This window comes from Perca flavescens, chromosome 6 (assembly GCF_004354835.1).
Source record: "Perca flavescens isolate YP-PL-M2 chromosome 6, PFLA_1.0, whole genome shotgun sequence".
Taxonomy (NCBI): Eukaryota; Metazoa; Chordata; class Actinopteri; order Perciformes; family Percidae; genus Perca; species Perca flavescens.
This window is the reverse complement of record NC_041336.1, coordinates 38563435-38582963: the sequence shown is the minus strand read 5'-3', so window position 1 is coordinate 38582963 and position 19529 is coordinate 38563435. Positions and strand designations below refer to the sequence as shown.

Sequence of the window (19529 nt, the reverse complement as noted above, 5' to 3'; positions counted from 1 at the left end):
TAAAAGAGAAGCTCAGAGAACTTATGCTGTAAATTGTACAAGAAATAAGCAACCCTCAACTATTTTTTTTAGTTAATGTCTGCACAAAGATGTGAAGAAAGGTCACCGCAAACAACTACATGATATGTAGCCTCTTCATTATTGTTGCTGTTGAGAGTTCTCAGGAAACCTCAGGAAATCTCAGGCACACATATAAACACATGTATTCCATTCACGTATTGGGAAAAAACGAAGCAGAACAAAAGCGAGGAGAGAAGCTTTCATTAGCAGCATAAAACAAAACCCCGGCAAGCAGCGAGCGCAGGCGCCTAAAACAACATGATAGGAATAATACCAGTACCACTAATAATAGACGGATAGAATGGAACAAAACACAACGCACAAACAATTATTTTAAGCTTTGATTTCAAAGGGATTGGAGTGTGTGTGTGTGTGTGTGTGTGTGTGTGTGTGTGTGTGGGGGGGGGGGGGGGGGGATAGGCTTTGTACTTTTGAACTGTTGCTACTCACTGCATGCATCTGTGTGTATGAGTGTGTGTTGTGTATTATATATTAGCAGCGGCAGTGTGATTCCGTTATGTGCACTCCCCCACCTCCATCATCAGCACCACCAGCACCATCACCCCTCTGGTGGAATCAGAGAAACCCCCGCGGCCCTGGCTGGTTTGCATAAAGCAAACAAAATTAAATTTGCTTTGCTAAATCAAAGCATGTATGGTATTCCAAGCCGCTCTCTCTGGGACAAATTACTTCAAACGGCCTCCTTTGTATCATAACAGAATAAAAAAAAGAATCAGCCCAATCAGCGGCTCTCCAAAACCCTCGACTCGGGAATTAATTATTGAACCGAGGGCTTTTCTCTCTCCTAGCAGTCCACGACACAGATCTATTTATTTTGGAAAAGTCGTTTTGCTCCTAAAAACACACTGCTGGCTGAGAACCCAGTTTACTGCTATCTCTCCCTCAGTTTTCACTCCTCTTTGCTGCACAGCCCCTGAAGGGACGTGTGAATAGGTTTAGGCCACCAAATTAATCTCAAAAACCACGACCAGCATCCACCATCATGCTGGTTAAACAGAAGTATTGCTTCTGCTGTAATGGACTTAAGATGAACTGAGCTGTTTCTTTCTCATAGAGTTGGCATTTCATCCCTCTGCACTACCTCTTTGTATCAATGCTAGACCGTGTGTTTTCTCTCTTCCTGTTTATGGAATTTGATATGCAGCCCAAGTAGAAGAATATGTGCTAAAGCAATGGCTTCTTTAATACAAAGATCTTCAACAGGGGGTCCGGGGCCCCTAGCGGGTCCTTAGAGTTACTGCAGGGGGGCCACCAACTTTTTGGTTATTTTTTTTCTTAACATGAATCTAACATGTTATGAGCAGATATAAATCTGCCTTTTTGTGAAAAAAAAAACACACATTGATGGCCCATAGGTAAGGAAAGGTAGCCATCTACAGATACAGTTCATACTAAGGATTCACTGTGCCACATGTGTTTTTAACATTAAAACATGATTTAAAAAATCATACCAACAATTATTTAATTGCTTAGTATTCTATGCACTAAAAAGGTATGTATAAATAATAATAATAATAATAAGTTTATTTGATATAGCACCTTTCACAGACAGAATCACAAAGTGCTTCACATGATAAAGATTTGCAGCAGAATTCTGGACTAGTTGTAAACGGTCCTCGGACGATTTGCTGAGACAAGTGAAAATAGAGTTGCAGTAATCAAGCCGAGATGAAATAAAAGCATGAATAATCATCTCAAGCTCAGAATGTGAAACAGTTCCTCTAATTTTGGCAATGTTTCTTAATTGAAAGAAACACGTGCGGGTCAGAGATTTAATATGTTGATCCAAGTACATGTTATTATCAAATATTACACCAAGATTTTTTAGTTTGGACTGAACAGCTGAGGACAAGGAGCCCAGCAGCTGACTAATCTTCGAAACTATAGGGTCCGGAGCGACAATAAATATTTTCATTTAGCTGTAGAAAGTTGTTTGCGAGCCAATCCTTAATTAAATTGAAACATCTAAGCAATTTCAACACTTTGTCAGCGTCTTCTGGTTCAAAAGAGACATACAGCTGGATGTCATCTGCATATAAGTGATAAGAAATATCTCCAACTTGGCTAATTATATGTCCCAGGGGAAGCATGTACAATGCAAACAAAAGCGGACCTAACACAGAACCCTGCGGCACCCCGCAGGAAAGGGCCGCGGTTTCTGAGGAATAGGGGCCAAGATACACCGAGAAACTTCTGTCTGATAGATAGGAGGTGAACCAATCCAGGGCGCTTCCTGAGATACCAACCCAATGCTTAAGTGGGAGCCAGAGCCTTCAGCTATCAGGCTCCTCTCCTGTGGAACCAGCTCCCAGTCTGGGTTAGGGGGGCAGACACCATCACCACATTTAAGAGTAAACTGAAAACTCTCCTCTTTGATAAAGCTTATAGTGAAGAAGTGAGGAGTTGCAGCGTCCGCCTAACCCGGCCCACCTGCTTCTCTTCGTAGTCATCAGATTTATTGATGATATAATCAATAATAAAGTGAGAGTAGAGGGAGGCGGGCCAGTACAGCCTCTCATCAATGTTTTAATTTGTTTCCTTTTGTATGCATCCTGTCCCAGAACTGCTTGTTACTAACCTATCTCTGGGGAGTTTACTCCCCAGAGTCCTTACGTTTCTTCTTCCCAACGCCCGGCCGCGTCCTTCTGCGTCTGCTGCACCCACCCATGCTCTGCAGCGCCTCGTTTCATCCCGCAACGTCCTGCTGTGACATGAACTACAACGACTACCTTCAAAGTCACTGTTCCTCTATCTTTAATGCGACTATTATCGCCATCATACCCCCAACCGGCCCCGTCAGACACCGCCTACCAAGAGTCTGGGTCTGCCGAGGTTTCTTCCTAAAAGGGAGTTTTTCCTTGCCACTGTCGCTATAGCCACTGCTAATGCTTGCTCTTGAAGGAATTACTGTAATTGTTGGGGCTTTGTAAATTATAGAGTGTGGTCTAGACCTACTCTATCTGTAAAGTGTCTCGAGATAACTCTGTTATGCTTTGATACTATAAATAAAATTGAATTGAATTGAATTAAGTCTTTCAAGCATGATGTTATGATCCACAGTATCGAAAGCGGCACTAAGATCCAGCAGCACCAAAACAGAGCATTGACCCTTGTCAGAGGACATTAATAAATCGTTGGACACTCTAAGAAGAGCGGTTTCAGTTGAGTGTTTCTGACGGAAACCAGATTGAAATTTGTCTAAAATGTTGTGTGCATTCAAAACAGCAATGAGCTGTTTAGCAACAACTTTTTCTATAATTTTGGAGATAAAAGGCATTTTCGAAATGGGCCTAAAATTTTCCGCCAGTGATGTATCCAGGTTGGTTTTCTTTAAAAGTGGCTGCACACTTGCATGTTTAAAATATAAAGGGACACAACCAGATTGCAGAGAGCTGTTGAGTATAGCGAGAACCCAAGTACTCACAGACTCAAGAACATTTTTAAATAATGAAGTTGGTATAATATCTCCTGGGCTCGAGGAAGATTTCATACTGCTAACCAGATCAGTGAGTTCTTGTAGCGAGATTGGAGCAAAATGGTTCATGATTGGTGGCCTGATTGAGTGAGCCGAAAATGGAGTAGTCGAAGGGATAATTCCATTTCTGACATCACTGATTTTCTTTACAAAGAACTTGAGAAAGTCACTGCAATCCTTGTTTGAAAAAATTGGCACTTCAGGAGGTGCAGGACTGACAATATTATTGATGGTTTCAAAAAGGATTTTAGGGTTTTGTTTACTTGATGAAATAAGATTAGCAAAATACGTTTATATAAAATAAAGGCTTTAGGTCGGCCACATGTTATTGTAGGTCCAGTTTAATATGTAACTTAATTTCATACAATATGTTGCAGGGGGGTCCGGCCTAAAAAACGTTGAAGACCCCCGCTTTAAGACGATTTCCAAGGTTAGTTGTTTCTATTTACTGTAGCAATCCCTCTAATTATTTATGACATGCTACATGTGGTTATATTGAATACAAATCTTTTTGAGTACTTTTACAATACAAAGTGTCCCAAAGCTGTAGCTGGCAAACAGCTCTACTGTCGCTGGCGAGCTAACCAGAAGCATGCTAGCTGGACGGGAACATGCTACTGCAAGTCAGCAACAATAGCTTTCCAAGCTCCAAGCTTGAGATCTAGCTCGGTTGAAAACAGGCAATACAGTAAGCTAACAGAGTTTATTTAAAACATGTATTGGTACCATCAAGTCATGCCTAACTGACCACAAAGTATGTCTCTTTTGTGGAGCAGCTAGGAGGAGGGTTATATAAAGCGGATGGTGCAATTTATAGCTTTTTCTATTTTTGACTGACAGTTTTCCGAAAGCCTTTGTACTGGAATGCATGTTGGCTTGTCACAGTAGGAAAAGCATGTGTGCTGCATTCCATTCAGTTGCTTCAGTATCAGGGTCCTGGTATTGTGCAAACGCCCTTACAGACACAGCCTTGGCTTACTGGAACACTTGATTAAAGCAGAGCCATTGTTAATGTTATTAGTAATCTCACATTGCCAGACCTATTCTATAAGTTCTGGCTCCTTCACACATACATTACAGGATACCGCACTGGGTTGTTTGCATTTCTTTAAACCAATCACAACGGTCTTGGGCGACGCTAAGCTCCAGACGCAGAGACGCTGGCTCTGCAAAATGGTCTCATGAAGGAACTTGTTTTGGTGAAACATTTGCACCCAGCAAAAGAAAAACACCACATACAATATTAAATGAAGTTTACTGTTGACACAATACAGTAAGATGAGCTATTCAAATTATCTGATACATGGTTAAATGTAATTTTCTTTTACCAGTGTATCACCATTTGTAACCTCCGGTTGGGGAGAGTTCTAGCCCGACCAGGCTCCTCTCCTTAACCTGTCTCTCTTAATTATGCTGTTATAGGCCTAGTTTTAGACTGCCGGGGGACTTCCTTTGACACACTGAGCTTCTCTCTCCTCTCTTTTTCCATCTTTGTGTTTCCATGTTCCAGAAATGTTTGTTACTAACCTAGCTCTGGGGAGCTTATTCCCCGGAGTCCATATGTATTATTTTCGCCCAGCATGTTTCCTTGGATTAGGGTGGCCCCTAAATCATGGTTGCAGCCTGTCGCAGTGGTCCTGCTGCACGCCCTGCTATGCCCTGTTACACCCTGCTACACTCTGCAGTGCTCTGCTACGTCCTGTGACGCCCTGCTATACCCTGCTACATCCTGTGACACCCTGCAGTGCCCTGCTATGCCATGAACTACTACAACTACTATTTCTAGTCACTGATCCATTATCTTTATGTGTGACTATTATTGCCACTGTTCATCACACCCCCAACCGGGACCATCAGATACCGCCTTCCAAGAGCTTGGGTCTGTCCCGTCAGACACCACCTACCAAGAGTCTGGGTCTGTCCGAGGTTTCTCCCTGAGAGGGAGTTTTTCCTCGCCACTGTTGCACTGAATGCTTGCTCTTGGGGGAATTACTGGAATTGTTGGGTCTTTGTAAATTATAGAGTGTGGTCTAGACCTACTCTATCTGTAAAGTGTCTCGAGATAACTCTTGTTATGAATTGATACTATAAATAAAATTGAATTGAACCTTACTTCGTCTACAGCAATCCAAAATGTCCCAATTAGAGAGTAAATGTCTTAACGTTAAACGTATTCTTTGTAAATCTTTAAAATCATTCCCTGAAAGAACCAAGCAGGCCTGCCTTGTTGCACGATCCAAATTTTCTTTAAAACTTGCCATTTTCAGCATGTAGCTCGCTAGCTCGAAGGTTGTTGTGGTTCCCGAAAGGAACAGTGTTTTGCAAGGCGGGGGGACATCCGGCGATCATCCTGGAAATTAACTGTTGTCGATTCAGACCATACCTGCTGAGTCAACCCACATGTACTCATGATTTACTCTTCCCTCTTTTGTGTCTTTTGTTTGGGGAAGTAACCTCTTCAACTGTGCATTTGGCACCTGTTCACGTTATTTTAATACATGTCTTGGAATTCAATAGCTCATATGTTTTTCAGCAAGATTTCTGTGTATGCAAACCTACACCCTTGCAATTGGTAATAGTCATGGTTTACCAAAGGTGAACTCAACGTGAAATATTTGCACTTTCACTCTGCTACCAAATCCACTGACCACATTGATTCCATTAAAATGAATTGATTTCCCTCCAAAATTGGACTTTTTAAAATCCTGGTCGTACCAAGTCTTAAACTGAAATGTATCTTAGAAAACACTGGACTGATTTCTTCCTTTCTTCCCGACAGGTGACTCACAAAACTGAAAGTAATGAAACACTGACATATGACAAACATTCAACTCATGGGTGCAAGAAATAACACTACAACACTTTAAACCTCGGAAGGATCGACGGCAACAGAAGGAACAGAACTGACATCACTGTTACAAAGACAATAAAACTAAAGCTTGTGTCCAGCAAACCAATGAACACAACTGGGCTGCAGCTCAAAGGAGATTGGGACAGAGTGCAACAATATATGAGCCTCCTCCAGACTCTCACAGCCCTCATCCCATCGCCAAGGCCCACAAAGCAGCACAGCAGCCGTCACAGTGAGCACACAACTGTTTACAAATCCCCAGTTAATAGGATCAGGCCTCATTGACTGAGCCGCTCCGATGTGTCTGATGTAATCTATTAGCTGTATGATAGTCAGTGTCTCAGTCCAATCGATAACCCTGGGCCTTCATATTGCTCCACTGTGGACTGTTACTCCTCTTTAGTGCTGCTTAGAATGCAGGCTTAGTGACTATAAAGTGTGTGTGTGTGTGTGTGTGTGTGCAGAGATTTGTGTCCATCTACTTGTGTGTTAGATCATGCCTTGTGAATTTCTGACTTTTAATGTTGAAGTGTGTGTGTGTGTGTGTGTGTGTGTGTGTGTGTGTGTGTGTGTGTGTGTGTGTGTGTGTGTTTGTATGTGTGAGTCAGTCCTATCAGCAGCAGTTGCTAGTTGAGTTTAGTCGACAAACGGTGACTTTAAGCCGGGTACATGGTACAGCGAGCTGCCGGTCGTTTCAACAGATATTACAGTTAAAGCTTTAGTGTGTGACTTTTTTATATTAACGTCCGTTACATTCAAGCCATTGCTAAATGAGTTGCTACAAAGCTAATTAAGACTATCAGCTCCACACAACTCTCTCTGGATTTCTCAGAAGATTCTGTCGTCCGGCGACTTACGCACGCAGAAAATCGAGTGAAGATAATTACCGCTTATAAAGAGTCCATCATGTTTTTTTAATCCTCCTGTCCTCCTTGTTTACAAGCAACTGTGTGGAGGAGGGGTGGGGGTGGTGCGCGATCACCGAAGGCTTGTATCATGTGGATGCGTCGATAGTGTTGTTGTCATTACTTAGAATTCCTCATGGGGGAGACAGAAATTATGCACTATAGCTTTAAGTTAGCCAAAAAAAGGTGAACGTCATGAGGCAACGACAGCTAAGTTTAGGTACCAAAACGACTAGTTAAGTTTGGGGAATAGGTCGTGGTTTGGATCAAAACACTCCTGAGGAACAAACACACGTTTCCTGGGTGACAGCCTTTTGTTTTCACCAGAAAGAAAACTCTGCTCCCTGGCTTGTGTATGCAAATGTGTATGCAAAGTACTGTATTATGTACGGCAGTTTGTATATGTGCAATGTTAATCAGAAAACATACCTACTGTAACTGGCAGATGTTAATGCTGTAACACTTTAATGCATGAATGCATGTGGGAATTGCGTGTGTCTGTGTTGTGTAATTATGTTGACATTTGTAATATCCACGCACCTATACACGGGTGTATTACTGTACAATGGTGCACATGTGTGTATTAATGCGGCGGCTTTAGAGTACATGGCATGTCTGGAAGTGCATGTTCGTGCATCCGTGTGTGTGCGCTGTGTTTGTGTGTGTCGGAGTGTGTCTGTAGCTGGTGTAACTGGGTTTCCAATTAAGTTGAACCACAGGCCGGATCAATGCTAGTCCTCTGTGTGCAGGAATGAGCAGCCCTGGGCCCTCAGAGCATGCCCACAAATAATTTATCACTCACACTAGGCCTAGGCGGAGAGGAGGAGGAGGAGACAGTGAGTGCAAGGACAAAGTGTCCAGCCCAGGGGAGAGAACGCAAAAGATGGGCAATGGAGGGGACACAAAGATGGAGGGGTGAAGAAAGAGAGGGAGAGATCAGGACTCAGAGGAAAACACTGTCAGCTCACGATCATTTAGAAGCATCACACTCACATTTCTTTCTGGTAAACAACCATCGAAAATGAAATTCTTCAGGGAGCACAAGCCACATAATTCTTTTGAATACAATATACTGTATGTTTGTCAATGCAGTAAGTAGTAAAAAAAAATAAAATAAAAAAAAAGATGAGAATATGTAACAGGATCAGTCAGGTTTTTCAGTAATTGCCTTTTGCAAATCAGATACCATCCAGTCAATGTCATCTCCTTCTGTTCTGTTCATTAGATAACATTTTTATTTCATTATTGATCAATACTATTTCAAATCGATTATAATGAAACATGGATTAAATAACACAATTTCTTTTACCTACAGTTTTTACCGTAAGAATCAGAGTTTCACTGGAGCATTATAAGTAGTATAAGTATATACATAGATGGAAGCAATAATATTTTTAGGGATTCATTCGTTGAATCCAACAAGTCCTCAAAATGAAACGACAAAAAATAAGTTGTTTGTAACTGCCCTTTAGAACGACACATAGAAGCTTTTTCTGAGTTGATGCACGGAATTTCCAGCGGCACCGGAGCAATCCCGGAAGTGGATATAGACTATGGTTACAATACCAACTACGCGGTTAAGGTTAGGAAACATTCAGGCTCATGGTTAGAAAACGCAACATTGACTCTTGATTGGAAAACGGGAAACAAAAACCATGCGACCCATCCGTTCACCTTGAACTCCTCCCTAAGTGGACTGTTGTTCTGTAACGTCACTTGACTTCCTCCTTTGCTCCTGTCGTAATTTCCAGAGGGCTTTGTCACTTGAATTACTTTTTTTGGCCATTTGTTGAAATAATGATAATGCATTTTTTTCTTCAGAAAGTTGTTTTAATACATGGCCGAGGAAATTGGATTGATGTCACATCTTGTTAGTAATGAACTTTTAGCAAAAGGAACACCATTGGAGGAGTTTCATTGTTTAGCAGTTTGGTCTTGGTCTGGGAAAAAAAACTAAACTAAGCCATGCACAGGTGAAGAGGTTTGGTAAAGATGTGTAGAATAATGTACTTCAGCTGAAAGAAGACTTTTCGCAGAGTTCAAGCTCAGTGCTGTTTGTAAGGTCTGCATCTGTTCAACACCAGGAATCATACAGACTGAACTGTGTGTAACATGTATTAGACGAAAGTTGAATGTGATGCTGTGTTATGAATACTGAAAATGAATAGTTTCATTAGTGTAGTTACGGCCTCATGTTGGCTTAGGCTACACATATTTTGATTAGTTTGACACTGCGAGGTTTATAGATTTTACATTTTGGAAAAAGATGCTGGTATCAGATCAGTACCCTGAGTTTGGGTCGGAGCTATCGGGGGAGAGAAAATTTATTCAGTTCATGTTTGAATATGTGTAATTTGGTGGCTTGAAAAAGTCCATTTAAACATGGGGACTAGCATCAAAAAAGATTCAACTTCAACTCAAACATCAGTAATAGTCTTCACTCCATCGTGTATGAGGACATATTTGCAGCCACAAGAGATTAATGCATTTGCATTCCCCCAAATGCTTGCTTTTCTGAAGCTCAGCATGTCCAATTTTCTTGTTCATCTCTTTTTTATTTTACCAGAAACTGAAGGACATGTAACAGTCAAGCATGTTAGTCAGCAGGATATAATGTGTTGGTACAAGACAAGCAGCAGTTTAAACCCCACTGCCTCATCCCAGGAAGCACATCTTCTGCTTGGACACTTTGTGTTAAAATCTTCTGCCGAGCCACACCGCAGCTTTAGTTGATAGGCAGAGAAACTAACACACAGGTGGATATACAGTTACAGAGGAGCACAGGAACACCCCCATGTAGAGACAAACACACACAGAAGAAGGAAAAGCGCACACACACACACACACACACACACACACACACACACACACACACACACACACACACACACATTTTCATGAGACGGCATATGATCCACTGTGTCGTAACTGCACAAAAACACATGTAGATGGACAGAACACCAACTGCTGCACAACTATCCACACACACACACACACACACACACACACACACACACACACACACACACACACACACACACCCTGTGGAGTGTCAGAGTCCAATGTTCTCTCCGTCTCTGTCCTTACTTTGTCTCTATTAATCTCACAGTAGCGAGGCATGGCCTGGTAAGACGTTACACATCGCTCTGTAATCTTCTCTTAATGTGCTGCACTCTAAGCCTAAGTGAACCCATTTGGAGTGACTGTGAGCAGACTGAGATTCCTCTCATGTTATCTGAACAAGTGTTACTAATGGCTTTATCAATTAGGCCAAGTCCAATAACTGCATGCCTGCAATCTCCTTTAAATACACTCCACCGGCATAGCCCTGATTCCTCTGGTTAATGAGTACATGTGTACACAAGCACCCGTTTGTGTGTGTGTGTGTGTGTGTGTGTGTGTGTGTGTGTGTGTGTGGGGTGTGTGTGTGTGTGTGTGTGTGTGTGTCTGTTTGTATAATGGACAGTTTGGATCTGTACATTATGAATGTATTTAATGTGTGTATATTTATGTGCGTGTGTATATTTGTGTGTGTGTGTGTGTGTGTGTGTGTGTGTGTGTGTGTGTCCAACCAGCATTTTTGAAATACTCTCATGATTCTGTGTTATTGTCCTTGCCAGCGGTGGATGAAGTATTCAGATCCTTTACTTAAGTAAAAGTACTAATGTGTTGTGTTATGAATACTGTAATCACACAATTTCATAAACCTTCTAAACAATACAAATAAAATGTGTATAAGCCTAAAAAGCATGATGTACTTATGAGCGTCTTCACTTACAGTTAAGAAGTGTTTCGTTAGTGTAGTTACGGCCTCACGTTGGCTTAGGCTACACATATTTTAATTAGTTTGACACTGCGAGGTTTATAGATTTTACATTTTGGAAAAAGATGCTGGTATCAGATCAGTACCCTGAGTTTGGGTCGGAGCTATCGGGGGAGAGAAAATTGATTTGGTTTATGTTTGAATATTTGTAATTTGGTGGCTTGAAGAAGTCCATTTAAACATACATCAATATTTGTAATCTCTGTACTGACAGTCCGCTTTGCGCTGGAGGTTTCAGGTTTCTTTGCTGGCTTGCGTATGAGACAGCGATTGTTTTTTTAGATTAGAGACGTACATAGTCAAGCTTGCCTGGGATACGTTTGAGCCTCAGCTTTCAGGGAAGGGCACAGACATCTCCCCCTTGCCCTAAATATGTAATTATAACAGTTTTTTGTTAGAGGATTGGGTTAGGTATAGCAAATTATAACAAAGCAGAAAACTGTTATAAAGATAAACCTACAGAACGTCAACAGAAAGCTGTTGAATCATACATTACACAGGTGCTACTTTAGCTAATGTAAAAAGGCATGCTCAAAAATGCCAAAGGTTGTTTCACAGTTATGTTAATATCAGTATCATCACATACAAGTCATATATAGCCAATGTTTTTTTGTGGGAGGTCATGCATGCCAGTGACCTTCAATGCATTTCAAATGAAAGCCATCAGCGCAGGAGAAGCCCTCACTGAGGACGAGTGTGTGTGTGTGTGTGTGTGTGTGTGTGTGTGTGTGTGTGTGTGTGTGTGTGTGTGTGTGTGTGTGTGTGCGTACGTCTGGCACGCAAGTGTTTGAGTTAAGACCAATTAGAGCGAGTGGATTCACTTTTCCGTGTACTCTCCCCACTGAAATCATTGGCTGATTACTCCTTAACTCCCTACAGAGAAGGTTTCACACATTATTTTTCTTATTCAATTTAATGGACACAGACAGAAAGAGAGAGAAGGGAAGTACATCAATGATTATAGAACTGTGTGTGTACAGACGCACTACATGACTTTTATGCTGTTGATAGCCCCAAGCTGAAATTGTCATATTCTGTAGATAACTTAAAGGGGCAGTGCGTAGGATTTAGGGGGATCAACTGGCAGAAATAAGAGTATATTATTCATAACTTTCCATCAGTGTATAATCACCTGAAACTCTGAATGGTGTTTGTGTTAGCTTAGGCTACATTTACATTGCTACGTTTTGATTTTTAAGCAAAGTTTTGAGCCAAAAGCGATCTCCGTGCACACAAGTGTGTTTAGCTCCAGTAGAACAAATCTCTGTTTAAACTAACACGCCCAAACCGCATATCTCATCAACTTTCTCGTTTACTGGGCATGAGCGTGCCGGGGGAAACAGGAGGCAGCATGTACATTGCAGGTAGTTGCCATGGTAACGTTAGTAGCTTAGTCTCAGAGAACGAGACGTCATGACCGATAAGACCCAATCAGGAGGAGAAACATCAGAAGTGTTTTCAAATGTCTCCAGTTTAGGGGCTCTGAAACACCAGAGCAGGGGGAATGTGAGGTGTAAACGTAGCAAAAGATACTTATTTGCAATGTAAATGTAGCCTTAGACGGAGCCCTTCTTATCTACAGAAGGAGCGGGTCCTCTTCCACAGAGTCCACCAGGTTACACCGCCGTGTTTCTACACTAGCTCAGCACAAACCAAACCCTAGGCCGGAGCTCCGCGGTCGGCTCGTGATCTGCAGCGATAGTTCTATGAAGGTAAAAATGGCGCAAAATGCGAGAGCTTGTAGACTTGGTGTGAGCACTTGTACAATACGATGTGAGAACTTGTAGAACAAAAATCGGAACTTGTATGTGATAGTCACAGAAAGAAAGAAAAAAAAAACACAAGAGCTTGTAAATACAACTCAGTGACTACAGCTTCTCGAATCGGTCACTGCAACTTTGCATGTGCTCTCTCGCATCGGAAATCACTGTGCGCCCTGACCTTGAGATAAAAAACAAATACCATTTTGTAGCTGTAAGACAGGCTGTGGAGCTCTGAGCGAGCACAGGAGGACTGCTATTGCCACAAGAGGGTTCATTTAGTGTAGCATGGAAGCTTGGAAGGCACGTGAAGTTGCAGTGACTGATTCAAGAAGTTGTAATCACTGACTTGTTGTAATGCAAACTGGATTCAATTAAAAAAAATGAATATGAGTAAATTGTGGGTAGCTGTCTTTTTGTATTTATGTAAATATCATTTTAAACATTTGTGAACAATGTTTCTGTGACCTAAATTTCAACATACAAGTTCAGATTTTTTCCAAAGTATCATGTTTTTTCTTTTTCTTTTTCTTTCTGAACTTCAAATTCAGCTCACGTGTGTGTGAAAATGTTAACATTCAAGTTCAGATTTTTGCTTTAAACATTCTTATATCGTATTCTACAAATGCTCACATCAAGTCTACAAGACAACATGCTGATAATCTATTATAAACAATATGAAGGATATATTATATAAGATAGAAATAATATGATTCTGATAAAAATATGCATTCCATGCTTGCCAACCGTTTTTATTTTTCTGCCCCTCGTCCTGATGCCTGGAGTGCCTCAATTTTCACCCACCACAAGATGAAATTTTGAAATCTCAACATTTCTAAAAAGAGAGAGAGAGAGAGAGAGAGGGGGAAGAGCAGAATCACTTGTTGACCTGCACAGAGAACTGTGCTTCTGGTGTGATCAGCCAGGCTACTGCTTGAGAAAAAAAAAAATCAACATTGTGGCGTATCATGGCGCTCATCACCTCCTGTCTGAACCCTGCAGGCCACCGTAGGTTCTCTTATTATTGAGGTGAGCGGAGGGGTATTCAGTCGGTTGCAATCTGAAACCTCACCTCTAGATGCCACTAAATCCTACAAACTGCTCCTTTAATACTTGTGTGCGTGTGTGTGTGTGTGTGTGTGTGTGTGTGTGTGTGTGTGTGTGTGTGTATATATATACACAACCTTATTTTGGCAGTTTTGTGTGTGACTGTACAAAGCAAAACCACTCTCACCTTTATGAGTTCCACATATAAACCACTGCTTTATGAAGTTAATTTGTCATATTTTTTTACATTGATATAAGAATTGAGAGGCCATACAATCAAATCCATTTCCAACCTGTATTGGCAAAGAAGAGTAATTTTACTTTGGATAATATAAGTGGCCCATTATCGCTCACAGCATGGAGCGGTAGCCAGAGAGGATGACTTTTGATGTCTCCTGTAAATAGATAGGTTTTTTACTGCTACTGTGTGGTTGAATGAAAGGACTTTCCCAACATTGTTCGCCTGATCACAGCACATGGTGAGTGGGGTTTAGGAGGAGACCATCCATCTCTCCAGACAAGCCAAAATAAACTAAGCAGGGGTAAAAATCCTAGAACATGAGGTGGAATCACAGCAAAATCGATAGTTCAGCTCCCTCCGAGCACATGGATAGAGTGGATGAATGAATGGATGAAAGAAACATAAAGTGACAGAGAGGCTGACACAGTGATAGAGTGAGCAAACAAACAGTCAGAGACAGACTGACAAACAGGACGAGCAAAGAATTGATTTACCCTGATGGTTTGTTGGACAGGCGTCAAGACGGATGGATGGAGACAAATGAAAACGCAGACAGACGGGCCAACACTGTGTCAGCGAGACAGACGGTGACACTCTGACACGTCAGGGCAGCAAAACACTGAAGGGTATCCTGATAACATAGACCACTACACACTGTACGCCCATTTAGGCTCTCTGACATTTTATATCAGCACTGTATGCTGCAATATCAACCGTTCCCAGCAGAAAGCCTTCATATCATATCAGGAATGACAAATATGATTCTTTTTCAAGTCTGTGCAATTCCATAAACATCTAGTAAATGCATTTTTCCAATTTGCTCGCGTTTGTTGATGAATTAACCCTCCTGTTGTCATCGGGTCAAATTTGATATTATATCAGACATTTTGGGTTTCATTCAACCTAATTTCCCCCAAAACAACACAGATAGTTCCATTCAATGCTCTTTGCAAGTGAAATGAAGGATCAGTTCACTCACTACTTTTATTGAATTTTATAGCATTTGAAAAAAACAATTGAAATGCTTTTAAAACAGTGTGCTGACTAAACTTCAACATAAGTTCCCCTGATGTTAACTATTAGTCACAATAATTCATAATTGCAGCATTTTAACTCAAAAATTAGATAAGTTTCTTGACTAAGTTGACTAAGTTTATTGACTGTTAATAATAATAAATTGGTTTTACTGGTGAAAAAAAGCACAGAAAAAAGTGTTAATTTTTGACCCAGGAGGATAAAAAGTCAGCAGGAAGACAACACAAGGGTTAACAAAGATAACGGGAGATTGCAAGAAAAGTTTGAGCATTTCTCATTAGACACAGAAAAGATGAAGAGTGTAGTTGCATGAAGAGAAAATCCAGGTGGAGATAATCGTGTGATTGACAGAGGGATTAAATCGGTAATCCCAAAGATATGTATTAAATGTAGCCTACCCTCATGTCTGTACTGTTACTGTATATACATTTGTTTCGGTGCTTGTGGATGCTATATATGAGGCAGGTTTTTTGTGATGAATGGGATAGGGGGGGGGGGGACGACTCTAGGTTTGCATAAGGGAAGGAGAGAATGGCAGAATATATGAGCGAGTGTGTTTGTGTGAAATGTGGGGAGAAAGAGTGAGACACAGAATGAGTAAGTGTGAGAAACAGAGAAAGAGAAAGAGAGACCCAGAAAGATATACAGACAGAGGGAGAGAAACCTGGCTCCATAAAGACGTGAGCAGAATGCTGGCGGATCGGAGCGAGAGGGAGGTGATCTATAGTTTAGTCAGTAGCAGCGGGTCACGACAAAGCCTTTAACATAATGTCCTGGGAGTGGCCTCGCCCAGGGGACCCGCGCTCCATTTTACAGCCAAGCGACTGAGACTGAGACGCCGTGGCATGACAGCTGGAGCAGTAAAGCCGGCCTCTAGCACCATCCATAACATGAAGGAGGCGTAGACGCCGCTGATACCGCCACAAAACACCCGGCCCGAGGCCACACCGACAGCTGGCGAGTGGAGAGGGATGAAGAAAAAAAAATGGGGCTCGGGAAATGGTAGGAAGCTGCAGACGAGACAAAGGAGGGAAAGAAGAAGAAGAAAAAAAAGGAGCAAGGAGACATATTTGCAGATTCAGACAGACACAGAAAGAAAGTGGTGGGATCTGAAGATGATCCACATCAAAGGAGGGACTAAGAAAACAAACCGAGAGAAGGGGAAATGGGGAGGAGAGACGAGGTAGCCTACCGCTCAGAGACGCAAGGTGTAGAATTTTAATGGAAGAATTCTTTCAACAGTCTCTTTTAGTGTCTCTCTTTTAATTATTACCATATTACCTGGCAAGTCAATTGACAGAAAAGGAATCTTCAATAATTTAATTGAGCAATTGTCATGTCAGTCATGTATTAAACAAAATAATAAAGCATTGTCTCTCTCGCTCTGTCTCACATGCGGCGTCATTCACTAATATGTCCGTAGAAATGTTCCTTACTTTGCGCATAAAGTGCGCACGCAAAATTACAGTCACGTTCAATTTTGTTCTTACCACCGTGCGTATGTAAGTGAATCAGAATCATTCTAGTCTTGCATTGCCAGATGTTTCTCCCCAGCACTGTCAGCGCAGCAGTGTGGTCCGGCTACACTGCCTATATGTATTATGGGATAGGGGGGAAATACTCTGGCTTGTTTGTACTCTAATTCTGTGTCTAATCACAACTTTCCTGAGCGGCGCTAAGCCCACATAGCGGAGATAGCGAGAGCGGAGGAACATCCGCCGCGTAAGAGATGCGTTCAATGTATATCCATTATGGAGTGCTGAGCCAAAAGCGATCTCCGTGCACACAAGTGGTTTTTTTTGCTCCGGTAAAAGAACTAATCTCTGTTTAAACTGTAACGCCTAAACTGCATATCTGGTCAGTGTAACGCTTATCAGTTTAATTTTCTAAGCACAAACGGAAATTTGGAAAAACAGAAAAATGGGTTCAAATATACAATTTTTTTCAAAAATGGATCTTTAAACTGTTTTTCCAATTTTCTGTTTTTATTTATAGGATCAGAAATTTAGAAAATTACAAACTTGCGTCTGAGCTCCAATTATTCAATACGATGGTATTCTCTCTCGTTACGCCTAGTTACCCCCCCCCATCCTCCCCACACACACACACACACACACTTGAAACCATCCGTTGCAAGCAAGCACCTCTGACCCCACAGTCTATCAGTTTTTTTTGGTCCATATGCAGGTAATGACCATATGCAGGTAATGACCTGCATATTCCACAAAGTAGAGGGAAAGACTACCATTGCAGTATTGAATAATTGGAGCCCAGATACAATTTTGTAATTTCTGATCTTCTGAATAAAAAACAGAAAATTGGAAAAACAGTTTAAAGATCCACTTTTTTTCATTTGTCAAGGTGGCAAAAAATGAAAACTTGGATATTTTAACCCATTTTTCTGTTTTTCCAAATGTTTGTGCTTAGAAAATTGAACTAATAAGCGTTACACTGACCATATCTCATCAACATTCTCGTATACTGGGCATGAACAGGAGGCAGCATGTATACTCCGCCTGTTGCTGGTAGTTGCTATGGTAACAGTTAGGGCTGCACAATTAATCACAATTTTATTGAAATCGCAATATGGACTAGTGCAATATCCAAATCGCAGGGGGGGCGCAATATTTGTTAAAGGCAAAATATGTGTCCAACCATTCTGAATGAAGTATCGTGGTGCTGTCTACAGATGCTATCCTACAGTCAGATAGATCAAATCTTTGCTTGGTACAGATTCTTGCAAAAATCACACTATATGACTATAGTACATTTTTATTTGGGTTTCAATGAAAATGAGAATGAGGATCCAAAAAATGTATCATACCCTCCAATATCGTGAATCATATCCCAATCACAACATCAGTCAAAATAATTGTAATTATGACCCGATCAGGCGGTGAAACGTTGGCGTCAGGGTCGGTGTTGCCAAAGGTCTCCGTTTGAGGCTGTTGAGACTACAGCACAACCCCGCAGATTCCAAACCAAAACGGGTCAGAAGTGTTTTCAAATCTCCGGTTTAGGGGCTCTGAAATGCCACAGCAGGGAGAATGTGAGGTGTAAACGTAGCAAAAGATATTCATTTTTATACCAAAACATAGCAATGTAAATGAAGCCTAAGCCAGACTAGAATCATTCTAGAACGAAAGGCGCTGTTTGCAATGTGCAAACTGCCACACACCCATTTTTCCATAGAAAGAAATATGTTTGCCTAGAGGTGTATCGTGGAGAAAGCGGTGAAGTTGTTGTAAGAGACACACATGGCCCCCAAATTAGAAAAGCAAAAGAATGTCACGACTGAAGGAATTTAAACAACAGTGTCTGGGGTGGACTTTTCCGAAGTGTGTCCTTGGGAGTGACAATGGTAAAAAAAAAAAAAAAAAAAAGTGATGTAGTGTCCCCTTAAATACGTACTGTGGCTCAGGTAGAACAGAAATGGGTTGACATTAAAGTTGATGAAGAAGAAAAAAATAGGCAACGGGTGGAGGACAATGACAACCTGATCTGTCAGCCCATTATAAGAGAGTCGCCGAAGTTATATAACAAACATCCTGGTGGATTATTTCTATGAAAAGAGGGTAAAAGTGAGGACATCCAGCAAGGCCTTCCACCCAGAGGTCATTTATTTTATATATTGTATTGTATTGATATTTGCAATTGCCTGTGCTTTTTGTAATTAACGAGAACAACATACTTTTACAATGACAATAATCAATGAGAATTTAAGAGCGACAATTTCATAGTTATTTATTAGATTTGGCCAAGGCATTAGTAAATTAATGATTTGAAATATTGTTGTCTATTAAAGGCTTTTTTAATGAACGTGGTTTTAACATGCTATGCATTTAGTTAAAATGTTCTAAGACAGCTGCTGGGCCTTCATTATGTGTGCTTATACAGTACATGGATTAAAAGTTCTAAATGTATTCTCAGAGCACAAACTAATTCAGGTAAGAACACATTGAAGAATCCTGGATTTGGGCTGAAACGTCCGTACGCACGGTTCAAGCACAGATTTCTGCGTCACACTGTTTGTGAATGAGGCCCAATGTCTTTTTAGGTTGTGGATTGTCATTTGGACCAAACAATCTATTTGAAGACGTCTCTCAGGGCTGTGGGAAACATTTTATACACTGAACACTTAATTGATAATCACGGGGGAAAAAATAATCAATGTGCTGGCTTGATTTACAGCAAAAAGAGAATGAGGTTACTGTACTTCCAAAAGAAAAAGTTCTAAGGATTTCAGATTTTCTAGCAACATAGAGCACGTATTAAAGGCAGAAAATGGCTGATGGGAAAATGACTTCTAAC

At 41.1% G+C, this 19529-nt stretch overlaps 1 protein-coding gene across 1 annotated transcript in view; it reads right to left on the bottom strand.

Annotated features, from left to right (window-relative positions):
* Positions 1–19529, bottom strand: part of LOC114557388 (proprotein convertase subtilisin/kexin type 4) — a 256104-nt gene that overhangs the window by 72982 nt on the left and 163593 nt on the right. The window lies entirely within an intron of this gene.